General features: G+C 35.9%; 1 protein-coding gene across 1 annotated transcript in view; it reads right to left on the bottom strand.

Moving 5' to 3' along the window:
- The window catches only part of LOC150099114 (V-type proton ATPase 116 kDa subunit a 1-like), a 586,531-nt gene that overhangs the window by 204,966 nt on the left and 356,772 nt on the right, over positions 1-24,793 (bottom strand). The window lies entirely within an intron of this gene.

The following is a 24,793-nucleotide window of genomic DNA, read 5'->3' as shown; positions in this document are numbered from 1 at the left end:
AAACCAAGTATATAATTTCTTGGTATCTTTAACGTATAATAAAACCAAGGTAACATATATATATATATGTTAAAGATACCAAGCTATTTTAAACCTGGTTTTACTCCATTTCCCAAGTAAGCAAACAGACAAGTAAGTCAAGTTTGCGCCTGCAAGTATTGCAAGTCTAAGTGACCCCACACGTAGTGCAAGTCAAGGCAACTTGTGGTAAAAGTGGATAAGCTCTGATCACTATTCTAAATGGAGTAAAACCAGGTTTAAAATAGCTTGGTATCTTTAACATTTATTATACCCAAGGTAAAATACTTTCTACATCTATCTCTCATCCTGAGATTTTTATTTAATAAGGTTAAAACACCTTATGGTAACTTGGTCTGGTAAAATACTTAAAAGCTCTGAATTACTAAAATCGTGGTATTTCTAGCCTAGCTCCCACTGATGAGACTTCAATAAAGGTCAAAACCGGTCTGGGTAGTGGTCTGGATAGCATCATACATCTCCTCCAGGAGATATGCTTTGCATTAAGGGTAAATATTAAGAATAGTAATTAGAGCTTATCCACTTTTACCACGAGTTGCACTACGTGCGGGGTCACCTAGACTTGTAATACTTGCAGGCACAAACTTGACTTACTTGTCTGTTTGCTTACTTGGGAAATGGAGTAAAACCAGGTTTAAAAATAGCTTGGTATCTTTAACATTTATTATACCGAAGGCAAAATACTTTCTACATATATATATATATATATATATATATATATATATATAGTTAAATAACTAATTAAATCAATAATCATTTATAATGCAATTTGGCAACAATACAATTCAATACATGTATTGAATGTATAAAGTTTGAGTTTTTGTTGCAGGTTAGAAAGTGGCTCAATGAACACTTGATTCAGCGACTAAACAGCCCAGATCTCAACCCCATTGAGAATTCGGTACCAAATGGAGACTGAAATACACAACATGACGCTGAAAACACTTCGGGAGCTCCAAGAAGCCATTATAAGGGTATGGAACCATGAATTGATAGCTGCATCCATCAGGAAATTGATTTTGTCAATGCCCTAACGATGCCAAGCTATAACAAAGGCAAGAGGAGGATCCATTAATTACTAAACATAAAAAGTGAATTTTTAGCTCATGTTCATAGAAACTGCATCATCTGCTGTAATCACGTATTTTTAGTAATTAAATTTCAATGCCTATTTGAAAAGGATAATAACACATAATTGTCACAAATAATGAAGAAGGTAATGTATAACATTTTTATTTTCGATCAATATTTGGCTCTTTTTAGTACAACATGCGATATAATAGGAAATGACAACAAACTTCACAAATTTGCAAATATTTGAAACTAGAGTGGATAGTGATCTTTTCACTAGAAAAACAAATACCAGTATCAAAATTTAGTTCAACTACACAGTTTTGCTTACATTCAAAGCTAAAAATTCACTTTTTGCTGTTTAGTAATTAATGGGTCCTCCTCTTGCCTTTGTTATAGCTCAGCATCGGTAGAACACTGACAAAATCAATCTCTGATGGATGCAACCGATGCTGAGCTGTAACAAAGGCAAGAGGAGGACCCATTCTCGATGGGGTTGAGATCTGGGCTGTTTCCTGGCCAAGGTTGTCGCTGAATCGAGTCAAAGGCTTCATTGAGCCACTTCTCAACCTGCAACAAAAACTCAAGCTTTTTTTTTATGTAACTAAACTCAATTCATATGGTACTTTTTAGAGTTATAATAACATTATTTACTTTTTTTTTTGCCCTATGACTAGGGACAAAGTCATTCTGAAAGAAGCAGTCTGTTGTTAAGGTAAAGCAGTCTCTGAAAGTCGGCAACAATTTTTCTTCCAATTTTCTGGTGCACTGAAGATTTTGTGAAATGCACCTCCAAATCATCTGACTAGCTAAGAATTTGACTGTTGACACCAGACCGCCAGGGTTGAATTTTTTTCCCTGATTGTCTTCGAACTGTCTTTGTCATTGGCACCCTACAGATTAGACTTTTTCTCAACAGAAAAAAAATATATTCTTTTCCACTGATGAGTGGTCCATTTGGCAGGCTCTTGGCATCAATGCATCAATTTAACCAAGCAATCTCTCACTCTCTCTCTCTCTCTTTTTTTTTTTTTTTTTTAAGAAGGGCTTCTTTTTAGAGCACCTGGCTATCTGACCCTGTTCAAAAAGTCTTCTCCTGACAGTTACAGAGCTTGACACAACTCCTGTGTTCGTTCTTCCCAGTCCTGTTTCAGTTCTCAAGATGACGCACAGTGATCTTTGAGACAGAGCTGCTTTAGAACTCTATTTTGGCATGGTGTAGACAGGGGCTTTCTTCCTGTCCCCCTTCTTTCTTTCTTTCAGCAGATCCAGTTTCCTTCATTTTTGACAGCAGCCGCATCACAGTAGACTGACTACAGGACACCCTTTTAGCTATTTCACAAAAGTAATAGCCTTCTCTATTCAAAGCATGAATAGAGCAGCAACTATTACATTATACAGAAACCCATGGGAATGATATATGATGCAATACGACGAAATATGTAATGATGAACCAATGAAATTGACCATTTAATTATTAAAAACTACATTTATGTAAGGTGATATGGTTTCTATGAACATTGTGTGTGTGTGTGAATATAAGGGAATGTATATGTAGCAAAGTATTCCCTTATTGTTGGAAGTTTATTTTGCATTTGGTTAGACTATAATAAATTTAGTTTAATCCTTTATCCAAGTGTAAGCAAACAAAGTTTGCACCTGAAAATATCTTCAGGACTGAGGTAAGGTGGTACATTCCTTGGCAACTCATAGCAAAGGTGGACCAAGCTCTCATCACTCCTTGTCTCAGTATCTCCCACAATGCAAAGCACATCTCCTTGCGGACATAAGGTGGTACATTCCTTGGCAACTCATAGCAAAGGTGGACCAAGCTCTCATCACTCCTTGTCTCAGTATCTCCCACAATGCAAAGCACATCTCCTTGCGGACATGTATACTTCTATGTATTAAGGGAAGGGCCACTATCCAGACCGGTTTCGACCTTTATTGACTCTGAGTGGTGATACTAAGTAATACTAAGATACCCAAGAGTGGTGATACTAAGGCAGAAGCAATGGGGAGGTCATATTTACCTATACGAGTTGCCAACCAGTGTACCACCTTATTATTAAATTACTCTGGATTCAGAGAAAGATGTTGGAAGTTTATTTTGCACTTGTAGGAGATACTGAGACAAGGAGTGATGAGAGCTTGGTCTACCTTTGCTACGAGTTGCCAAGGGATGTACCACTTTACCTCAGTCCTGAAGATATTTTCAGGCACAAACTTTGTTTGCTTACACTTGGATAAAGGATTAAACTAAATTTATTATAGTCTATCCAAGTGCAAAATAAACTTCCAACATCTTTTTCTAAATCCAGAGTAATTTAATAATAAGGTGGTACACCGGTTGGCAACTCATATAGGTAAATATGACCTCCCCATTGCTTCTGCCTTAGTATCACCACTCTGGGGGTGCCTCCCACTGACGAGACCTCAATAAAGGTTGAAACTAGTCTGGATAGTGGTCCTTACCTTAATGCATAACAGTATACATGTCTGTAAGGAGATGTGCTTTGCATTGTGGGAGATACTGAGAAAAGAAGTGATGAGAGCTTGGTCCACCTTTGCTACGAGTTGCACTACCTTACCTTAGTCCTGAAGATATTTTCAGGAGCAAACTTTGTTTGCTTACACTTGGATCAAGGATTAAACTAAATTTATTATATTCCCTTGTTATATCTACAATTCACTTACTCCTATGTCAGTATTCTATAATTCAACTATTCTCAACATTCATGTGTCTCTCTTACTACTAGGAATCTTTTCTCCACTAAAGAATAATATGGACACTGGCATTTAAGGAAAAACTGGTTTTAATTATTATCAACAGACCTCCATGGAGTCAAGAAACTCATCGTAGGAGGTCCCACTTTCACACACACAATTCTTAATTCATCATACCTTGACTTAAATGCATTTCCTGTATTCGCATATATCACACACTTGAGCAATGCATTGCAATCACCCACCACTCTCCATGCAAAAAATCTACTCCTCACTTCCTTGCTCACATCCACTTTATACAGCTTTCAGGAATAATTCTGAAAAGGATTATTCCCCCCCACCACCGTCTCCAGATATTCTATGAAAAATCACATCTACACTAATCTGGTAATTATCCCTTATCAACTTCTACATCTTAATCACATCTCCCCTCTTCTTTCTATCTGCTAGGCTCGGTAATTTGCATTCTCTCAATTAGTCCTCATATTTCTTATTCCAGAGACCAGAAACCTACTTAGTCAATCATCTCTGAACACTTCTGAACAACTCATCATCCTTTTGAAAACCAGGTGACCAAATATGTGCACAGTCATTGATATGCAGTCTGATAAAAGCCTTGTACAATGGAATCATAACATTCTTACTTCTACATGTCACTGTTCTCGGTGTCATTCCCATAATTAGGGTTTAATCCTTATGTACAGAAAATAATAAAATAGTTACTCTTGGATGTTAAAACATACAAGAACAATGGAATGGAACAATGGAAACATCCTTACTTCTACACATCAGTGTTTTCTGTATCATTCCCATAATCCACTGTGCTGTCCTCACAATTTAAGCAAAATTTCCACAAAATTTCACGTCCACTATCACCAACAGATCTTTCATCTCCTCCACCTCCTCTAAAATATCCCCACCACACTCACCCATTTAAATAGTCTGTCTAGGTCCTCATGCAAAGCTACACCATTTGCTCTCCTTCTCATAATTCTCCCCAACTTTGATTCATCTGCAAATGACTGTATATTACCATTTGAGTCTTTTCTAATGTCATTTACATACAAAAAAACAACAATGGTCCCCAAACATACCCCTAGTGACTTTCCTCTTTTCAGATATCACTCCCCCAAACACAACCTGCTGATACCTATCAGACAGTCAATCTCCAATTCTAACTCCATCTGTTACAATTTAACTACTAGTTTGTCATGTGACAATCTATCAAGAGCCTTTGCAAAATCTAAATATACCACTGTATATGCATAACCCTTGTCCAACGTATTCTTCAATTTGTTATAATAAGTAAGCTGGTCACTAAAACATGATCATTGTTTAGAAAACCCATGCTGTCCATCAAAGAGAATTCTGCTACTGTCAACTCAGTTCTGAATTCTTGTCCTCACTAGCTCCTCCGACACCCTGACCAAAACTCCAGACAAGCTGAGTGGCATATGATTCAAAGCATTAGGCTTATCACATTCACCCCCACCTTATAAATTTGAACGATTGTAGCATCTTTCCACTCCTTTGAAACTTAGGCTAATTAAGACCCATGTTAAAAAATTAAATTAAAGCTGTTATTAACACAGTGATATACCACCAAGTCCCATGGCCTTACTGACACCAAGTTTGCTTGATTCTTCATATACCTTCTACTCACTCACCGTCATTCCTTTAATTTATTTAATGATTTCAATGACTTATTTTGCTAGTGTTATACCCAACATTTTTCAAGCACAAAACAGTTTGTCACAGTATGCAAACAGCAACAATCAATTAACATTGGGAACAGTTTAAAATTGTACTGGACAACACAAAGAATTTAAAGTCCTAATTGGCATCATCTATTGTTGGATAATGAGAGAGTTAGCAAGTATTAATTTGATCTTAAAATACTGTCTCCCAGATTTCTGGTAAACTGATACAGCCATACTTGTTATGGTTTAAGGAAAGCTGCTGCTGATTCCAAAATGATCTCTCTGACTATCATAAGTCAGATTCTGTGTAGCACTTTTGTTTTTCTCCATGTGATCCTGTATATGCATAAAAGAGGTTTTCAAGGCATAGTCTGTCAGTCACGACTTGCCGTAACAATGCTGCAGAGTGTATGTCTTATGTTCTCTGAGGTGGATGACAACAGATCTTCCTGTCTGCCATAGTAAGCCAGGTCACAAGTACAGGATACTTCATATACTCCTAGATGTGATAAAGAAGTGAGTTTGTCCTTAGTTTTACTGTGGTTTTTGCTGATAGTTTTGCTATGGTCTAGTGTATTAAGCAAGAGAAAAGATCTGAAGAGGCATTTAATATTTTTCCTGTGTTTTTTTAGACTTAAACACTTTTAGACACTTTTTAACTTATTGGTTAGAAGTGTCGCAAAGATAGGCAAGTTTGGTGATAACAGTATTATCATCGGAACATATAGCTCTGGCTCTGCGGGTTACTTTTTTTAGGATACTGTATTGTTGAGTTAAATGGAGCGATTTTTTTGCACAAATATCTTCCAGTATGTGCAGATTTTGTATAAACAGAAAAAGATGAAGAACTATTTGAAGAGTGTGACTAGTGTATCTAGGAAGGGCAGAAAGTTATTAGATTCCTTTTCCATTGTGAAATAGATTTCATGGGATTGGCTATTTAAAATACACTAAAATTATCTCATGTGTTTGGATCATGTGGCCACACAACAAAACACATTATCAACACAGTGCAGACAAATCACTGGTTTGAGTGAATATATCACAAATAACTATTACATACAATAAGCAAATGGAGTTCAATACAGACCCAATTACAACAAGCTGAAAAACTACCATGATAAGATGGGAGCTTATGAAAAAGGCTTAAATCAAGAGCAACAGTTTCTACTCCTACCCCGCCTCACCTATTCATTGCATTTCGAAGGAGAAATAAGTAAGATTTCTGGTGGAACAGATGGGAAAGAATTAACACTGGCAACTGAGAATTAAGTAAGTAAATGCTGGATAAAGCAAGTGATGCTTGCTGATAGACTCACTATTACTCTGAGTCAATCTGGAAAGACTGATGTAAGAGATCAATGGATCTGAAATTAAATACTAAAAATTTCTTTTTAGTTTAGATACTTTGGACAAGCAAATTCTTAAAATAGTGAGAAAACAATAGTAGAGTGTAAAGAGATGACTAAATACATCAATGCAAACTAGAACAATGGTGAAAAAGACGATACTGTTAAATTTGAAGTGAGATTTTGTTCAATGCAGAATGTGTGTGCAGTGGGGAGGGGAAGAGGGAATATATTCTTTATGAAGAGTGAAAGTTATGGGGAGGGAAAGCAAAACAGTGGTGAATAAATATATCACAAACCTTTGAGAGTGGCTGCAGTTATGTGGAGTAGTTAAAAAAGAGTTAAAGTAGAGTGGAGACTGTTGACAAAAGGCAAGAAATGAGTAGTGGCAAAACTGTTGATGAGAGTGCGGTGCTGGAAGGTCAGAGACTGATAAGGTCATCATTACAGAAACAGAACACTTATATGGGGTGCTTCACATGGACAAAGAGTGAATTTGAACAACTGCAAAAATAGACTAGAGAGTATGAGAGTTGAGAAAAAGAGACAGAATAGATGTGAAAAAAAAGAAAGGGATGTATAAAAAAGCAAGATGAGAGAAAAAGGGGAAATTATGATAAAAGGAGTGCTTAAAGACAGTGATAAAATATTGTTTCCAAGATGTGAACATTAATGATATTAGAAACATTATCATAAAACAAGGTTGTAAAGTGAAAGAATATGCTTTTTTGACGGTACAGAAGAAGAAGAAAAGAGAGAGAGTTGGGAAAGAAGATGATAGTGATTCTGCAGCCAGAGTGATTAATAACTAGTTGAGAAGGAGAGTCATAATAGTAAATGAGTCAACGTGTAGGTTGTGCAACCATGACATTCCTGGAAAACTTCATGTATCCCAGTTTCCTTGGAGTCATTACAAGCAATCATATTAAACGAGCTACAAGAGCATTTACTACTAATAGCTACCAACTTTAGTTTGACGTTCTGATGTCTTGAGCACACACGTACAGTTTTTTGTTGTTGTTGAGCCCATACATGAGAGGTTGGTTGATCAACCTATAGTACATTAGTACCATAGATGGGTAATAGGTTGGGAAAGGAAGAACTTGTTTACATTTGATTTAAAAGACTGTATAATGTATTCTTGGGAAACACAGCAGGGGAAGACTGTTGCAAAATAATAGCAGCAGCAGCAGGGATGAAGGAGGAGAAAACGAAACTTGTTCTGTGGGTTTCAAGATGCACCGTGAAAGAATGCCGAGCAGTAGCTGCATGTGTTTCAATGGGCTTAGTAATAGCCAGAGGAATTATTGATGCTATTTTAGATAAACATTTGCCATGGATATATGTATAGAATACACATATCGCAGAAACCAAACATGTGTGAGAATGTGGTAAGAGATCATCACGAACCATGGGCTCACTGCCCGTTGGTGTCCAATGCCTCCTTCACTATCCTCTTCCACCTTTTTTTGTCCAGTGCACAGTGGTGCAGTTTCTGTAAACCCATTCCACACCAGTCCTTCATGTTGTCTATCCATTCTCTGCATGTTCTGCCTCTTCTGCTTATACCATCTATAATACCAAACATGAATGTCTTTATCTTCTGGTGAGAAGAAAATATCCTCACTCATTCTGCAGATATATCCAAATAATTGCAGCTTCCGTTGCATAATCTTCTGCATTAGATTCTCCTTTGGTTGTATCTTCTGATAGAGCTCTTCATTTGTGATTTTCTGGACCTATCCTATTCTAAGAATCTTCTTATAACAAGCTTTCCAATGCCAAACTTCTTTTTCGTGATTCCTTATTTATTACCCACGCTTCACTTCCATACAATACACTGCTGAAGATGCATGTTTCCAGTACTCTTAGTTTTGTTTGCAGCTCACTTTACTTTTCCTGATGTTATCCATGGCCTTCAGATTTGTTCTTCCCTTTGCAATCCTGATCTTTATTTCTTTTTTGTAGTCCAAATCATATGTCATTTTACATCCCAAATATGTAAATTGTTCTACATTTTCTATATCAAATCTATCCATTTGTATCTTCTGTTTCATTTTCTTCTCACCAAATACAACTGTCTTTGTTTTTTCCAAGTTCATAACAAGTCCAAAACTCTTCCCTTATTACTCATTTAACAGATTCAACGTTTTTAGTAGTTATCTTTTGTCTTCTTCAATAATAACAATGTCATCTGCAAATCTCAGATTGTTAATTCCCATCCCATGCACTGATATTGCTTTTGCATCTTCCTTCATTTTATCCATTCCTCTTTCTAAATATGCGATGAAAATGCTTGCTGATATTGGATTCCCCAGTCTAGTACCTCTGCTTGTTCTAAACCATTTCCCCCCAATCATCACCTATTCTAACTGATGCGACTGCATTCTTATACACATCTTTTAATATCGCTATTAGTTTTCTATCAATTCTATAGGATTCTAGCACTGCTAATGTCACTCTCTGGTCGATACTGTCAAATGCCTTCTGAAAATCAACAAAGCAAATATATATACAGGGTGTTCGGGATAAATTTGACATATTTATAATTAATTATATTTTTCCGTAAGTTACATGTATTAACACACACTTCTCTTCATTTAAAAGTTTGGACCCTTCTTCATTCATATACAAGATGTCAGAAAGGATGGATAGCTGGAACCCACCTGAATCATGGAAGAGAATAACTTGTATCATGATGATTCGTGCCCACCATCAAAATAAGGATATTACGACTGCTGCCCAATGCTCCCTGAATACAGTAAAAACAATCAGGCATGAACTAGAGACTTGCAATGGTGACTACGAGGATGTAGCAAGAAGAAAGATCCCTAGCAGACGATCTGATTGCGTTCGTACAGCAGAATTCCTCGCAAATCTGCAGGAACAGGTGTTGAAGAACCCTGGCATTGGAATTCGGGCTTTGTTCGTGGAGTTGCTAACTGTAGTCAAGCCCTGGATAACAAGGGTAGCCAATGGTAGGCCGTATGTATGGCAGCAGGATTCGGCCCCTTGCCACACCTCTGGGAAAAGTCAAAAATGGTTGTCTGAAAATTTCTACGACTTCACCAGTCCAAATGTTTGGCCTCCAAACTCCCCAGACCTTAACCCCATGGATTATTTTGTATGGGGCGCAGTTGAAAAAGACACCAATCGCACTTCCAGTAATACAAAAGCCCAGTTAATGGATAAAATTAAAACAGTTTTTGCGGCCCTTCCCAGGGAGACTGTAGCATCAGCTTGTTCGAGGTTCCGAAGCAGAATTGAAGCTGTGATCGATGCTAATGGTGGTTATTTTGAGTAAATCTTGTTGATAGTATTGTAATTAACTCTGCCTGTAATGTTTTTTTGTCAATTCATTAAATTTAATAGATACAAAGAAGATTTTCTTTTTCCTTACGAAACTGTCAAATTTATCCCGAACACCCTGTATATGTGTTTTTTTTCTCTCCTAGCTTTCTCTGCTATTAAATGCATTGTCAAAATCTGCTGAATTGTAGTTCTATCTTTCTTAAATCCTGTTTGCTTGTCTGCAAGGTATGCTTCCAATTGTGTTCTCAATCTTTCTGTCAATATCATCATCACCTTATCAAGATGAATTATCAAAGCAATTGTTCTATAATTTTTACATTCTAGCTTATTTCCTTTCTTGTATAATGTCACTAATATCAATTTCACCCACTCATCTGACATTTTCCCTTCTTTCCATACCATATTACATAGTTGGTGCATTTCTGTAACCATACTTTTGCCACTATATTTAATCATTTCTCCAGTGATGTTATCATTACCAGGACTCTTGTTGTGTTTTAGCAGTCTTTTAAGAGTTGAGGTAGAAAAAGCAATAGGACTATTGATATTATCTGGTGGTGATATCTACTTCAATTCTTCAATCAGTTTCCCAACACTATCTAAATCTAGTTTTTCTTCATATAACTCACTACAGCATCTTGTCCAATGCTCTACAATTTTATCTTTATTCATCAATACTTTGCCTTTTTCAACTTTAATTGTAGTCTGGTTTAGTTGCCACCTTTTATTAATGGTTCTAATCATTTTGTACACCTAGTTTTATGATCTCCATAGTACTGTTCTATATTATTGTATTGGGCTTCTAACCATTTCATCTTATCTATTCTGACTACTTTTTTCACCTCATTACACTTTCTTCTATATTGCTCCCCTTATTTCTTCTGATGTATCCCTTCTTATCTTCAACATATCTTCTCCTGTACTAACTTCAGCGTTTCTTGTCTAATCCACTTCTTCTTCTCTTCTTCTGGTACTATTTCTTCAACTGCATCTTCTACTGTGCCTTCATTACTGCTTTCACTCTCAGATTCAAAGTTTTTTCTTTATCCATACTTTTAAGTTTCTCTTCTAACACTGTTCTGTACCTTCTTCCTATTTCTGCTTCACTTATCCTTGCTGTATCTCTTCGTTTCTGATGATGGGGTTTATATTTTCTTTTTGATTTCAACATGATGTTTGCAATCACTAAACTATGATCCAAGTTTACATCCCTTCCTTGAAAAGTTCGACACTGATGTACTCATGTTATCCATCTTCTTTTAATCGCGATCATATCGATCATGTTCTTGGTTTTCCCACCATTTGATTGCCATGTCCATTTTATAGACTCCTTTTGCTGGAATCTTATGTTACAGATCATCATCTTGTGGTCCATAGCAAATTCTAACATTTTTTCACCTCGTTCATTTCTTTCTCCAAAACCATATTTTCCCATGATACTTTTTCAACTATCATCATCTATTCTGACTCTGGGATCCAATCTCCTTCTATAATTAGTACATCTTGCTTTGGTATCGTTTCTATCGTATCTGTCAGATCTTTGTAAAATAAGTCAATATCCTCATCTTTGTTGTCAGATGTGGGTGTATATATCTGGACTATTGATATATTAAATGGTTTTGTTTGAAATCTTGCTACTATGATTCATTCATTGACTAGTTTTTAGCCTAACAGTGCCTTTCTAGCTTTTTTGTTAAAAAGGAAACCAACTCCTGCTTCGTGCTTGGTGTCATGCCTTGACCATATGACTTTGCATCCATTTATCTCTCCTGGTGATGTCCATCGCATCTCTACTAGTCCTAATATAAATCACACTGATATCTCTTCATTAAGTAAGAGATGGGTCATTAATAAGTCTAATTGTTCTGCTCTGTATTGAGTGAAGCATTTTGAGGGAGCTATTAGGGGCCCCCATTCCAAATGTGAGAGCAATATTCAATAGCTGGGCAGATATGTGATTTGTATAAGGTTAACAGCTGCTCAGAGGTGAAGTAAGAAAATCCTGGTTTTTAAGAAGGTGAGGATGTAATGGTTGTGATGTGTTTATGCCAGGAGAGGCTTGATGTCAGGGTAATTCCAAGAAGAGAAATCTCAAATTGTGTGGAAATTTGGGTATAGACAAAAATAATACTGGGAGAAAATGGTCCTTTTTTTTTTTTGTGAGAAATAAGACAGACTTGGGTTTACTAGCATTGAAATTGACAAAGTTATCTGAACCCCGTTGGAAGATAGCTTGGAGATCAGAACTGAGAGGAGTGGTAGTTGATGTTCTACATGTTGAGGTGAGTTGTGTAGAGTAAGGTTTATCAAATGAAAGGGAAGAGTGCAATGTGTCATCTGCAAAACTGTGTATTGGGTTGGAAGTCAACTGAAGTAGGTCATTGATATATAGCAGGAAGAGGGTTGGCGAGAGGACAGAACATTGTGGAACTCCCAGCATAAGTTGGATGGTGAGAGGATAAGCAACCATCCACTGGTACACATAGTGCATGTCCAGACAGAAAGTTGGCAATTCAACTAAAGAAGTCCCGAAATAGACCAAACAATGGAGGTTTGCTTAGTAAGCCTTTGTGCCAGACCTGGACAAAAGATTTGGAGATATCAAGTGCAACCAAGTGAGATTCGCCAAACTTCTCCATGGCATTTTTCCAGAGATGGGCGACATGTGTGAGCAGATCTTCTTTTGATCCATAGTGATGGAATACATACTGGTGGTAGTTTATTAGATGAGTGCCTTCAAGGTAGTGTAGTTGGGAATTGGTGATTTTCTCCATTACTTTAGACAAGACTGAGTGGAGTGGTAGTTAGATGGCACTGATTTGTTGCCCTTCTTGGGAATGGGTTGAATTTCCAGGATGTGGAATAGACCAGTGGAGTAACAGAGTGTATAGAGGCGACATAGGATAGGAGTCAATTCTGGAGCACAAACCTTCAGGACAATTGGAGAAATGCCAGGCAGGCCAGGAGTCTTTTTCGTGTCTAATTTGGACAGTATTTTTCTGGTCTCTTTCTGGCAAAAAGATATAGGGACATTGCATGTTAGGCATCTGGAATGATTGGGGAGCATTTACCATTGTCAGTTATGCATGCATTGGAAACAAAGTGTGAAGCCAGGAGATTGGCTTTTTCTGAGGATGATGATGCAATAGCCATCAGGGAATGACAGAGGTTAGAACAGTGTGCTGGGCAGAAGTTACGATCAATTGCTTCGGCGAGAGATGAAAGGCTCAGCTGCCGTTTTGGACAAGCTGCTAGTTCCTTGCTTTTTTACTCTTTAGAACTTGTTTTGGAAGCATTGATAGTTTTGTTGCATCTATTTCAGGTTTGAGTATAAGCACTAAAGGAGGATGGAGTTCTTGATCTGTGCTAGTTATGGCATGTTTGATTTCGTTTGCACAGCCTTAGCACATCTGGAGAACCAGGGTTTAGTTTGGGAATGGCAGTTCAGAGTAGTGGGAGAAAGGAAGGTATGTTTCCATGCCAATGAGGATTACTTTGGTGATACGTTCAGTGCATATGTTTCAATTGGAAGACTAGAAACAATAGTCCAACAACAGGAATTAAGCATAGTATTCTCCGAGGCTGTCCCACTTGGCACTGTTATAATGCCAAACTACTCTTGTGTGGGAGTGACTGTATAAGTGTTGTTAGATGGGGAAGGAAATGAGCACTAGATTGTGGTCAGAATTACCCAGGGGGCTCACTACATTCACTGCATATTTGGAAAGGTCATTGGTAAGGAAGAGATATAGGGTATTTGGGGAGTGGTTTGGGTTATCTGGTATAATGATTGACATGTGAACAATTTGTGTAAGTTTGTTAGTGATGGAAAATATTTCAGCATCTCTGCCTGCAAGATCCATATAACTAGAGGAGGAACGCCAGTTGATGTTACAGCCATTAAAATCTCCTAGGAGGATGATTTTGCTGTTGGGAAAGTGGGACTGGATAAAATCAATTTTTAAGGAGGGGAAATTAAAGAGCTCAGAGTGGTTTGGTGGTATTAGGGGAGCGATAAAGACAGCAAACAAATCTGATTGAGTGGGGAAGAGATATTTTCAACCAAAGAAGGTCAAAGTTGGGCAATTCTAGCTTGGGTGTTCTCTGACAAGGTAGGTCAGAACGGATGTATATGCAGATGTCACACTTGGGTCAAAAGGGGTTAAAGAGTGTAGTTTAGAAGGTTGAGATGAATATTGCTGGGGGAGATGAGATTTGAGTTTCTGCCAAAAAGAGTAGGCGGGGTTTGGCAGATTGAAGATGGTAGTGGACACTATTAAGTTTGGAGTTATTTATTTCGTATGGTGATTCAATGGCCAAGCCCCTTTTACGTGGAGATATGGCACCACCTCAATCCCCCTTATTTTCATCTGGGCTCGGGTTGGCATAGCTGACAATTCAGACCTATGACTGGAGGGATTGTATCCGTGACTGTTCATGGGGCCAGTTTGCCTCTTTGTAGGATGAACACCCAGCTAAACTGAGAAGAAAACCCTGTTGTCCATGACCAAGACTGGCTAATTTGGCTATGTCTGAGAAAGATCCTTAAGCTCCTCATGTCAGGGACGGGAATCGAACCCAGGACACTCCTTTTCCAGGCATATGGTTGTGAAGTGCATTGCCACTCGGCTAAGCGTGCAGACAAGTTTGGAGTTGAGGCTATGGATGTTAGTGAAGTGGATATGCAAGGTTCTGTGGAACATATATTTTATTGCAAGGGTCTTGGACATTGCTATGCAGTGCCTGCATACTGGTCTCCATGGTGGCTACTAGTGGCATCACTTGATTTTTGCACTTATTTAACTTGTTTGTAGTCTATGATCCCATTATTTTCTCCATTTTGGCGTTTTTCTTCAAGTTATCTTCAAGGACTTCATCAATCCATGAAGACAACTTGATCAAGGATGAAGTCCTGTGATGATGGAGACCTCTGACAATGAGTGCTCTATTCGGAGGTCTGGTGCTAATAACAACAAAATCTGAGAGTTTGCATTCATCATGATTACAGATATATTCACCAAGACTGGAATTTTAAATATGAATATAAAAAAATAATTTTTCAAGAAGAGCCATACTTTGTGTGTGTTAAAAAAAAAGCACTAAGAGTCTTTGCATTACAAGGGTTATTTTGTCAATACTAAATGGGTGTCAAAGTTCTGCAAGTCAAGTTCTCTACTTCTGGTGTTAAACCAAACACACATTTAAAAAATATATATGTTTATATGCCTTCAATGTAATCTCCATTCAGCCTTATATTCTATCTGCTGTTTAGTAAGCTTTGCATTCCTGCCAAAAGTCTTTTCTTTCATGTGTTTGATAAGTCAGGTCACTTTGGCAAAAACTACAACAATAGTAGGTGAAGAATTTCCCCATGGGCTAGTTCTTTCAATTTACCAAATAGCTTGGATTTGGAGGACTGATGTCAGGACTGCATGGGGTGTGATTAAATGCATCCCACCCATACATCTCCATAAGATCAATACCCCAAGTGAAACACATCTTACACTGTCAACACAATATCAACCTGAGTCCAATTCTCCTTCCGTTTTGCTGTGTTATTTCAGAAAATAAGAAAGAGAAAAGAAAACAAGCATATGATGTTTTTACTCGTGTTTGGAAAGCAACTGACATGAAAGCTGATGACTGACAATACTTACATCGTGGCCGTACATGAACAGTGTGCAACTTTTGAAGTAATTTTCATATAAAAGCATGGTTTAACTGTGAAACTTTGCATGACTATATTTCAGAAAACTGACTAGTAAAACATTTTTTTAACCCAGGTTTTTTTTTTTTTTTTTCAGCTGACTCATGAACAGTTTGCTAAAGGCTAATAGGGTTTTCTCCTAGAAGAAGAAGTATTAAATAATTATATTTAAATATAATTAAAATGCTAAAAGAATGTCATATATTCCATTTGAGAAATGAAAGGGTATCAGCGGATTTATTTTATTTATTTATTTTTTCCTATCAGGTAAGTTAAGTAGGCTTAGATAAACACTTCTTTTTCAAATAAAGAAATATTTCAGTAACCACATGGCAAAGTTGGAAAGAATTGTAAGTAGCACTGCTGATGTTAATTCCCTTCAGGAAGATTTAAACAGACTTTTAACATGGACAAAGCAGTGAAGTTGTAGTTTTAATATTACTAAATACGAGGTGTTGCGTTTTGGAGTGAAGAAATATAAGACTGTTTACTATATCAACGGTGCCATGCTGTAGGAAGTGGATGTGATTCGAGATTTGGCAGTGATGGTTGGCAGTAGACTGACATTTAGAGGACATATTTCTAGTGTTGCAAAGGCTGCACATCATAGTGCCATTATGATAAGTGCTCTAACATATAGGAATAAGAAGTGGTTGCACACTGTATAAAGCACTGGTCAGACCACACTAGGTCTACTGTTTCAAATCTGGAATTTTGTAGGTCTGTGTTATTAACCAAATAACTATGCGCATGAGACAGGATCACAAAGTCTTGGCTGATAATGGAATTGTGCAGAGTCATATCTTCAGACCAGTTCAGGATCAATGTTCTCAGTAATTTTTATTTATTTATTTATTTCTCTGGGGGGGGGGGGGTTCCTGTAACCCCTAGAGAGAACGTCTCCTGGGTGGCAGATAGGAGAGCCCACTTTATGTGTGTGTATGGTGGGGTGGTCCAAATAATTTATCCTCTTCTTCTACTTTGAGGAAGATCCACTCACTTTAATCTTTCCTATAAGGCCTTATCAGCCAACTCTTCTTATTTTATGACCCTTATGCTATTAGAGTACTCGAGAGCCATGGGGTCTTTTCATTTCTGGCCTTACAACTATGCCCTCTCTTTAAACCTTACTATATTTCTTCTATAATCTACTCTTTCCCCTTCAATATACCCTATTACTCCTATGGGTTTAAATTCCGAAGAAGGCTAGTTCAGAAACCTTAAGGTAGCAGCCCTACCACTGAACTATTCCATCGTCAGGCTAGTCCTCTGATATGGAGAACATAATCCTACTCGTAAGCTGACAGAAAAAGATGATCGGATTGAATCTATGGGAAATGACCCTGAAATGGAAAAGGGAAAACGAAAATGGAAACGACAAAATATAATACACATAGCAAACTGGAATATAAGAGGAATAGCATATAAAGAAATGGAATTAGTCCAGTTATTAAATGAAAGAAATTTTAAAATAGCAGTAATCACTGAAACAAAAAAGAAATTAAAAGGAATTATGAGAACTGAAAATTTTAATGTGATATACAGTGGAGTCGACAGAGACCAAAGAGCACAAGCAGGAGTCATGATTTGGATTCATAACTCCCTTTCAAAACAGTTAAAACATTATAAATTATGGAATGAAAGAATAATAGAAGCTAGAATAAAAATAGATAGAGGCTATTTAACAATACTTGGTTTATATGCTCCAGAAGAAGGAAGAGAACAGGATAATATTGATTTTTATAATCAGCTACGAAACATATATAATAAAATAAATAAAAATGATTACATAATTTTAGCAGGAGACTTAAATGCAAGAATTGAAAACACGAAAATTAATAATAATATAGGAATACATGGAGAACACAGTCTAAACAGAAATGGTAAAAAATTGATTGACTTTGTAGTTTATAATAACCTAAAAATAATGAATTCCTTCTATAAACATAAAGACATACATAAATATACTTGGGCAGCAAGAGGATGGAAATCAATATTAGATTACTTCATATTAAATGAAAAGACATCAAAATTTTCACTAGATGTTAGAGTTCACAGAGGATATGAAATAAGCAGTAACCACTTCCTTGTTAAAATAAAATTAAGATTACCACCTAAATGGCTACAAATAACAAGAACAGAAAGAAAAATTGAAACATTTGTTTATAAAACTAGACTACTGAATGACACAAATGTACAATGGCTATATGAACAAAGAATTAACCAATATCTAGATAAAATAAAACAAAATGAAGAAATAGAATGGCTTAATATGAAAACGATACTAAATGCAGCAGCAAATGAAAGATTAGGAAAGACCAAAAAATTCAATGAAAGAAAAAAACTGAAGATCTGGGATGATACAATCAAAGAAATAATCAAAAAGAAAAAAGAAGCCTATCACAAATGGTTAAGCAGTAAAAGATTAGAAGATGAAATAGAATATAAAAGAATAAGAGCCATAGCTAAAAGAGAAGTCAGAAAAAGACAGAGAGAATCATGGAATAAATTTGTTTCTAATTTAGAACATGATTTATATAAAATAAGACCCAATGTATATAAGATTTTGAAACACCTAAATGCAGATATCAAAGAAAGCATAAAATTAAACACTGAATTGAAATTAGAAGAATTTCTAAATTACTACTCAGAACTGTGGACAGACAAATATTTTAAAAAAGACAACTGGCACACAATTAACAAAAATGAAAAGGAAATAACTGAAGAAGAATTAGAAATCAGCCTGAAAGAAACAAGAAACGGAAAATCACCTGGAGAAGATAAGCTAGGTTCAGAACTATATAAATACGCAGGAACAAGATTCAAAGAAAGACTCATTATTTTTAAATAAAATTTACTCAACTGGTATCCCCCCAAATAGAATGGAAAAAAGCAATTGTGATTCCTATCTTTAAGAAAGGTAATAGAGAGGACCCTAAAAACTATAGTGGTATCAGTATACTAAATTCATGTTACAAAATATATAGCAGAATCTTAGATAACAAACTAATGAAATATTCCGAAAACTTTATCCCAGAGGTACAGAATGGATTTAGAAAAGGACGATCATGTATAGACCCAGCCTTTTGCCTAAAATTAATAATAGAGAAAAGAAGAGAATATAATTTAAAAACACATATTGCATTTATTGACTTTGAAAAAGCATTTGACAAAGTTAAAAGAAACATATTATTTAACATATTAAAAGAAAGACAAATACCAAATAATATCCTAAAAGCTATCACAAGTATATATGAAAATAATCAAATACAAATAAGATTAAATCACGAGCTATCATATACAAGAGAGATAAACCAAGAGGTCCGACAGGGATGTCTCCTCTCAGCAACTCTTTTTAATATCTACTTAAATGAAATAATAATAAAATGGAGTAAAAATTTACATCAAGGAATTAAACTTTCACCTACAGTTAACTTAAACACTCTCCTCTTTGCAGACGACTAAATAATAATTACAAATTCTGAAGATAACTTACAGAAAGCTATTTTAAATCTAAATGAGATATCCAAAGATTATGGTATGATAATATCAACGGAAAAATCAAAACTATGGCCTTTAAAGGACAAGATCCAGCAAGAACTAAAATAGTAATAGATAACAAGATCTTAGAACAGGTGAATTCATTTAACTACCTAGGATGTATGATCACATATGAAAATGAAAAAGATATAAACGTAAAAATTGCAAAATATTTAAAAATAACAGGTGTAATTAACTCTATATTTAAAACAAACCAGGCTAAAAGTATACAATAAATTAGCCTTACCGGTCTTAATGTATGGAAGCGAAATCTGGACAATAAAACAAAAAAGACAAACAAAGATTAACAACAGCAGAAATGAAGTTTATGAGAAAAACTGCAAAGTATACCCTATTTGATCACAAAAGAAACGAAGATATTAAGAAAGAATTAAACCAAGAACCAGTAATAGAAAAAATTAAAAAATATAAACATAAATGGACGGAAGACGTTCAAAGAATGAAAACAGAAAGATTACCAAAACAAGCCTTAAAGTACAAACCATTAGGAAAAATAAAACCAGGACGTCCTCTTAAACGAATCAACGATGACTTCTAAGGCCGGAACAGACCATGCTAGGCCTAAATCCTTGATACGCATGATGATGATGATGATTGCATAAAATTTAAGAGATGAGACTACAATATTTCACACATGGTTCAATTCAGATTCCATTTTCTCATACTTTGTACAGTGCGCAAGTCATATAAAACAACAATTCGTGTGTTATTAGTAGTAATAATGATTTTAGTGATAGTTTACAATCAATTATAGTTCAGTTACACAGGATAGATTACACGATTCTCTATCAATATATATACATATATATATTAAGGATACCAAGTAATTTTAAAATTACTTGGTATCCTTAATATATATTATCCCCAAGGTAAAAAACTTTTCACATATATACAGGGTGTTTGGGATAAATTTGACAGTTTCGTAAGGAAAAAGAAAATCTTCTTTGTATCTATTAAATTTAATGAATTGACAAAAAAACATTACAGGCAGAGTTAATTACAATACTATCAACAAGATTTACTCAAAATAACCACCATTAGCATCGATCACAGCTTCAATTCTGCTTCGGAACCTCGAACAAGCTGATTCTACAGTCTCCCTGGGAAGGGCCGCAAAAACTGTTTTAATTTTATCCATTAACTGGGCTTTTGTATTACTGGAAGTGCGATTGGTCTTTTTCAACTGCGCCCCATACAAAATAATCCGTGGGGTTAAGGTCTGGGGAGTTTGGAGGCCAAACATTTGGACTGGTGAAGTCGTAGAAATTTTCAGACAACCATTTTTGACTTTTCCCAGAGGTGTGGCAAGGAGCCGAATCCTGCTGCCATACATACGGCCTACCATTGGCTACCCTTGTTATCCAGGGCTTGACTACAGTTAGCAACTCCACGAACAAAGCCCGAATTCCAATGCCAGGGTTCTTCAACACCTGTTCCTGCAGATTTGCGAGGAATTCTGCTGTACGAACGCAATCAGATCGTCTGCTAGGGATCTTTCTTCTTGCTACATCCTCGTAGTCACCATTGCAAGTCTCTAGTTCATGCCTGATTGTTTTTACTGTATTCAGGGAGCATTGGGCAGCAGTCGTAATATCCTTATTTTGATGGCGGGCACGAATCATCATGATACAAGTTATTCTCTTCCATGATTCAGGTGGGTTCCAGCTATCCATCCTTTCTGACATCTTGTATATGAATGAAGAAGGGTCCAAACTTTTAAATGAAGAGAAGTGTGTGTTAATACATGTAACTTACGGAAAAATATAATTAATTATAAATATGTCAAATTTATCCCGAACACCCTGTATATATATATATATAATTATTTTTCAGTACAGAATGCTAGGAAAATATCTTATTTATATTGCATAAATAATGGTATTAATGTGTTTTACATCTTTTTTCACATACATATTTACAATGATTCACTTTTAATTAAATCAATTATATTATTTACTTGTTTCTTTGAGTGGCATTTCTGATTTCTTCCTCGAAGCTTTGCAGAGCTTATCTGAGGAAAATAATAGATGGCGTGGTTTTATTTCTATACCTGTCGCAAGTCAGGTGTTGATTTCATTGTTTGTAGGTACATACTTGGAAGACTACTACTGTTCGTGTATGGTTTAACTTTTTTTTGCAAGTGGGGTTGGATTTGGATATGGTGTGTTTGTGTCCTAGTAATGGTGTTTTTGTGTCCTAGTAATGGTGTTTTTTTGAGAAGGTTTGTTGTAGGTTTTGTCTGTGTGTGTGTGAGAGAGAGAAAGAGGAATTTCTCTAATTTTCATTCTTGCTATAATATTTATATAGTGCCTGTTTCAGCTCTCTGTAGGCCCCTAGGTTTCTGTTGTCAAAGGACAGGTTGTTTATCATGTCAGGTACATAGAAGTTTAGGGTGGCTTTGCCCTAGTGATTACTGTACTTATATGTTAAGTAGTTTGTTGACTGTGGTCTTGTTATCTGATATGTTGTTCTGGTTAATCTACAGGTTGGACTGAAGTAATGTTTTAACATGACTGTGTAGTGGTATAAGTGTTTGACCTTAAATATTTTGTGTTCTGTCCATGTTACATGCATAAGTGTGGATTGTTCCCAGAATATCAGTTTTACCATTTTATTTTGCAACCATTGTAACCTGTTAAGTTTACAATGGTTGCAAAATAATTCTGTTATTCTGTAGTCTGTGCAGAATGGGTATGATTTGATTGCATATCTTAAAATGTTTTCACATAATGCTTTGTAGATTAGTATTTTTGTGTGTGTTGGGGCAATGTCTTTTAATCGATATAGTTTGCTTGCTATTATCCTGAGTTTGTTGTGGAGGTAGTTTATATGGCTATTCCAACTTTGATCAGCATCGAAGTGAAGTCCGAGATAGTGTGTTCTTTTTACCTGTGTGATGGTTGTGGTTTTAGGATCAGCACTTTGTGTATAGGAGGATGCATGTCGGATAGTGAGATATTTAGTTTCTATGGGTAGGGTTTGGGGATTTTTGAATATCATTAGCTTTGTTTTTCCAGGGTTTATATATATGCCATTTTCAGTTAACCAGTTAGTGATTTGATTGATATCATGTTGCATATTTTTGCGTTGTAGTGAATGGATACTATGGCCGTGTTGTCTGCATACTGAAAGATTTTACTTTTTAGGGGAAGATGGCTTATGTCGTGCGTGTATATGTTAAATAGAATGGGAGAGAGAACAGCTCCTTGTGGTACTCCACAAGTTACCAGTGCCTCTTTGCTGTACGCTGATCCTACGTGTGATGTGCTTTCTGTTTTCCATGCATGCTTTAAACCACTGGAGTAGACCACCTCTGATTCTGATTTGTGTTAGTTTCGTTAATGAGAAGGTTTTGCGTGTCAAATGCTTTTGTTAGGTCAAAGAAAATAACTAATACTATTCTGTTTTTATCCAATGCAGCATTTATTAGGTCTGTGAATTCTTCTAGAGTGTTGCTGTTCCTTTATTCTTTTGAAAGCCATATTGTGTTTTGAGGATGATTTGGAATTTTTCAACATATGTGGAGTTTGCGATGCACGATGTGCTCCATGATTTGGGTTGATTACAGACAATGTGGCGATGGGTCTGTAATTACTTATGTTTCTTTTTCAGTGTTTATGTATGGGTGTGATTAATGCAGTCTTTAGTGTTTCAGGTATGTCTTTAGTGTTTCAGTCTTTAGTGTTTCAGGTAGTGTTTCAGGTATGTTAAAATTTTATTTAACAGTTTCAGTATAACTGGACTTTGGTTGAAGTATCTTTATGTCTTTTGGTCTGATTCCATCTATCCATGGTCTTTTGTTGGGATTAATTTGTTGAACTGCGAGTGATGGTTCTTCTTTTGTTATTGTGGAGAACCACATCAACTGGGTTGCTCGTGGACCTGTTGAAAATGTTTCTTTGTGTGAGGAGAGATTGTTTCCTTTATTTTTGGACAGTTCACGAAGTGTTGATTAAAGTTGTTAGTCAACTGTTTGAGGGATTTGGGGTTGCAAGCAAAGCAGTGTTTTATTGTTTCTGAGGTAGTGGTTCTGTGTGTATTGTCAGCAATTCGTTAATCAGGTGCCAGGTTTCCCTTATGTCGTTCTGAGCTGTTGTTAATTTGTTTCTGTAATAGTTTCTTTTTGTGTTCTAATCTGTGTTGTGAAGAGATTCCGTTTTCTTTTGTATTCAGCTTGTAAAATGGTATTGTTAGGCGACTTCTTAAGTTGTTTCCATAGGGTATCTCTTCTTCGTATGTCTATTAATATCATCATCATCATAACACTAATTACGAGTATAGACCATATTGGTCTGTTCCAGTCTCATTATACATACAATATCCTTTTTTGAGGTCTACCCTGCCTTCTCTTTCCAATTGGCTTATATTTTAGTATTTGTTTAGGATATCGGGTGTTGGCCATTCGGTATACATGTTCTATCCATTTTTGTTTATAATTGTTTAGTTTTTCTTCTATTGATTTTGTTTTTAGTTCTTTCAAAATGTCTTCATTCCTTATTTGATCTAATAATGTGTATTTTGCAGTTCTTCTCATAAATCTTATTTCACTTGTTTTTATTCTTTGTTCATCTTGTTTGTTTATTGTCCAAATTTCACTGCCATATAATAATGTGGACACTGCTAAAGTATTGTATATATTCAAGCGTGTTTCTTTTTGTACTATATTTGGATTGAGTGTTCTATTTATCAGGCGTATAATCTGTAAAAATTTTGAAGTTTTTAATTTTATGTCTTTTTCTCCTTCATATGATATTTCACATCCAAGATAACTGAAAGTATTTATCTGTTCTATTATTTTATTATTAACACGTTCGCTGCCATGCTACTTCGGCATAGTCTGTTCCCATACACCGAGCAATTGCACTTGTTCAAGGTCAGTGCGGTAATCTCGTTGCCGCCGGTAAGCGTCATACGAGTATACTCGTTGCTGGCTTGTGTAGCTGGTTTACCAACTACGGGTATATTCATAGTTGGCAGCGAACGTGTTAATAACTATTTTGCTTCTAACTGGAGTTTGTCCACAAAATGCCATTGTTATAGTTTTATTTGTGGAAATTTTTATTCCAAACTGTTCTACTATAATGTTTAAATTATATATTGCTCTTTGTAGATTGTCTTCCTTATCTGATATTATTACCTGATCATCTGCAAATTATAGCGTATTTATGTTGTTATTCCCAGAAATTTCTATATCTTGACTGTTTAAGGTGTTCCACAGCATTAATATTTCATTAATGTAAATATTGAAGTGTTAGAGACAGAGGACATCCCTGTCTAACGCCTTGGTTTATAGATTGTTTTTCAGACAACTTTTCATTTATTTATAT

The sequence above is a fragment of the Typopeltis vanoorti genome, chromosome 15 (assembly GCF_054136105.1).
Source record: "Typopeltis vanoorti isolate ZY-2024b chromosome 15, IOZ_Tvanoo_1.0, whole genome shotgun sequence".
NCBI lineage: Eukaryota > Metazoa > Arthropoda > Arachnida > Uropygi > Thelyphonidae > Typopeltis > Typopeltis vanoorti.
This window is presented reverse-complemented; position numbering and strand designations above follow the sequence as displayed.